The sequence below is a fragment of the Trachypithecus francoisi genome, unplaced genomic scaffold (assembly GCF_009764315.1).
Source record: "Trachypithecus francoisi isolate TF-2019V2 unplaced genomic scaffold, Tfra_2.0 Lachesis_group3, whole genome shotgun sequence".
NCBI classification, from domain to species: domain Eukaryota; kingdom Metazoa; phylum Chordata; class Mammalia; order Primates; family Cercopithecidae; genus Trachypithecus; species Trachypithecus francoisi.
In genome coordinates, this window is record NW_022681468.1 from 75,201,982 (window position 1) to 75,205,685 (window position 3,704).

The following is a 3,704-nucleotide window of genomic DNA, read 5'->3' on the forward strand; positions in this document are numbered from 1 at the left end:
CTGCTGTGGCCTCCCAAGTGCTGGAATTACAGGTGTGAGTCACTGCGCCTGGCCTTAAATATGCTTTTAAATTCATCAAACTTATTAAAATGTTTTGGCATGGTTAAAGAGTACTGTTGTTTCTCCCCATAGCAATTATATTAATTCTTCTGAAACTCATATTTACCAGTCTTTAAAAAGTGACAATTTAGAAAAAATGCACTATTACATTTCCTGGAAATAATTAAGAAAATTATTATTTGTGTCATGTCAATTTGGGAGGAACATAACAGCGGGTGTTTTAGAGGTCTTATTTTTAAGCTAGATTCCTTTATATTTTTTGATGTTTGGAATGATATAATGAAAGGAACAGCATAAGCTGAGTGTGATTGGAAGTGCCTGGAAGGATATTATTAGAATTCAAAATGACTTAGTAATTGAGGGAGTGTGAAATGCGGTCAGAATAAAATGCAGTGTAGTGAATTGTTGCTAGGAGGAAAAATAAGACTGCCCTAATATATAATGGGGACTTATAGACAAATATGGCTAAGATTTATATTTCAGGGGTGTAGTAAATCTAACTTGAATCAGCAATGTTAGTATATATGATATTAAAAGATATAATGGCAGAATGTTGAAGTGTTGGGATCAGAGTAGTGTTCTAGGGACTAGGCTTAACTTCTGGGACAGAGGTTACAAACTGGCACCTCACGAAACCACTCCTGATGGGTTTTGGTTGGGCTGAGGGAGAGAGAGTGGGAAAAGGAGAGGGAAAATGAAAGGAAGGAAGAAGTTTCCAACTTTTAAAAAGTGAGAATTTTGACATAAAATCCAGATTTCCAGTGTCTCTTGAAATGTTTGGCAATATTGTGTATTGTTGTGACTAGCCTGTCTACAATAGACTAATGCTGAACAGTAGCTGCTTACTTAAATTGGGGTCTGTCCTGTCCAGACCTCCATGGTTCCCCCCTACTTCCTAGCTCTAAGCCACAAGCTCCAGGTACTGTTATAATTCTTTCCCCTACAATTGTTTTTCCCATACCAGGTCCGTACCTGTTTTAATTGCCTCCTAGTCACTCCGTCGATGAGGAAGGGATTCTTGACCTAGGTTTATGGAAATGGCCAAACACCTGACGCCCAACACTGGACAGGTAAGATCAACAGTAGTTTATTCATCACATATACTCACCGCCTGAGGAGGAGGACATTGTATGCTACACAGGGCCACACTGGATTTGCACTCAGGAACACAGTGAACAAGGACGGGCTTTGGGAGCCAGGCTTTGTTGTATCTAAAGGGTGAGGTGTCCCTTGGTTCCAACAGGAAGGTGTGATTCGCTTGTTCGAATAATATCACAGTCTGATAGGGAATGGAAACTCACCTGGTCCTCTTGATGCAGAGGGTTATTTGGCTAGGGAATCTTATCTCCGGAAACAGAGCTGCAGGGGAACTTACAGTTAGGCCATTTAAGGCCCTCCTGATTCCACCAGATACCGAAGCAGCACAGAACACTGGATGGTAGTTTTAGGCCTTATGACAAAATACCCTCCTTTACACATTTACCTTGCTTGTCAAGCCCATGTAGATATTTGGATGGAGACTCTGTAGCTAGGAGGAGGAATTTTTCTAATTCTAAAAGTTTGTGAAATTGAAATACATCTGCAAGGATGGTTGTATATATTTTCTTCTCTGAAGATTAAAAAGAAATACAATGAACAAAACCCAAGAAAACTTTAGTTTTTTTTTCTTTTTAATTTTTAATGACTGAAACAAAACATCTAAAACTGCAGCTTCTGGAAGAACCACTTGTTCTTGCCCGTCTTGTACCTCTTTTCAAACTTGACCTTGGCCTCTTGTCCAGCCTTGCGTTTAAGAGCAGCGTGTCTGAAGACATCCTTATTGACGACAGTTTTGTCCAAGAGGATATCCACAGAGTACCTTGTGGGCATTAGGTGACTCTAGTTATAAACTTTCACAAAAGACTTGATCTTTGACCTCTTGGTAATCTTCTTGCCCATGGCAGCTCTTACTTTGCAGGGATAGTGGTCAATTCCAGCCACCAGGGCATGGCTGTAGGGGCGATCTGAGGTGCCATCATCAATGTGACAGCTTTGCATCCGGAGTAGTGCCCAGCCAGGACAAACACCTCTTTCCCAGGTTTCATGAACTTGCCCATTTCGACAGTAACCACTGGGGCCTACAGTAGAAATGAAAGAAGGAAAAGCTTTAGTTTTTAAATGCACTTCTGCCCAGAGTGGATAACCTTTAGGATCTTTTAGGGATTTTTCTATACACAAAATGCCATTTAAGTTTGTATTAAGAAAAATTTTATGATACGATTGATAGTGAAAGAACTTACCAAGGAAATATTTATTCATTTGGCCAAGGTTTTTCGTTTGTTCAAAAATGTTTATTAAATGCATACTGGTCAAGTGTTAAGGCTTTAACAACAATGATTCATTTTCTTCCTGGAAAGAGCTTGCATTATGTTTGAAGACACAGAACATTAAACTAACAATTACTAATCAATGTGGTAGGTGCTATTAAGGATATAAAAAGAAAACGCAAAGAAGAGGAAAGGGATCATGTTCTGCTTGGAGGTTTAAATTTTTTAAAAAACAGGTTATTGAGTATCTGAGATGACTCAGCACTGATTGAAAATGAAAAAAGTCATCTCTCAGGGTCTTTCCAAGTTCAGTGTTTCTGAAATCTTCAATTTGAAAATTAGTACAGAGTGGGTGCAGTGGCATGTGCCTGTCGTCCCAGCTACTTGAGAGGCTGAGGTGACAGGGTCACTTAAGCCCAGGAGTTAGAGCCTGTAGTATTCTATAATCATGCCTATAAATAGCCACTGCACCTCAGCCTGGGCAACAAGCGAGACCTCGTCTTTAAAATAACAAAAAGAAAGAAAATATTAGTACTTTCTGTGTAATATCCACAGAGTACCTTGTGGAAATTAGGTGATTGTAGTTATAAACTTTCACAAAAGGAGGAAATTTAAGGAGAGTTTATAAAGAAATGGTTTTCAAAGGTGTAGACAGAATATAGATACAGCCCATGAAATGAAATGGTTCCAACAATTTGGTAGCTTCCATGCTTTCTCTCTGGTAATTTGTCTTCAGTTGGTTTTCCTTTGTCCAGTGGGGCTCGTGTAAGCTGTAGTTCAAGGCTACATGTCTATGGTCACAGATTTGTGTGGTGAGCTATCTCTGGTGACCTGGATGATGACTTTGAGGTCAGAGAGAGGGGTCCTGGGGTCTTAGCAGTGGACCGAAGGCAGGTGCAGAGGGTATGTACATGTCTGTGGGAGGACAACACTGTGTGTACCATACTATCTTCAAGTGAGTGGTTGGCTGTGCTTAAAGCAAATATAAAAACAATATGAGCATTCCTAGAAATTGTGTAGTGTTACATTTATCTTTCTTCTCTTCTTTCTGTTGGTATAAATCAGAATTTTCTCAATTATATTCTGCGGAACACTAGTTCCCATGTGCTTTTTTTAAAAAAGGGAAAAGTTTGTGAACAAAAACGCCTGGGAAATGTAGTATACAATATATGAACAGTTGTTTTTTTTTTTTAAATTCAGTGTTCCCAAAGCTTTTTAATAGGTGAAGTTTTTTCTTTTAAACATTTTCTAATGTAGGTTTAAATATTAGAACTAGGACACTGTGGAATCGCTTTGTAAAATCTAGGTCCTAGAAGAACCACTTGTTCTCACCTGTCT

At 39.0% G+C, this 3,704-nt stretch overlaps 1 pseudogene; it reads right to left on the minus strand.

Annotated features, from left to right (window-relative positions):
- Window positions 1-1,740: 1,740 nt before the first annotated feature.
- On the minus strand, window positions 1,741-2,156 carry LOC117071339 (annotated as a pseudogene).
- Window positions 2,157-3,704: the final 1,548 nt, after the last annotated feature.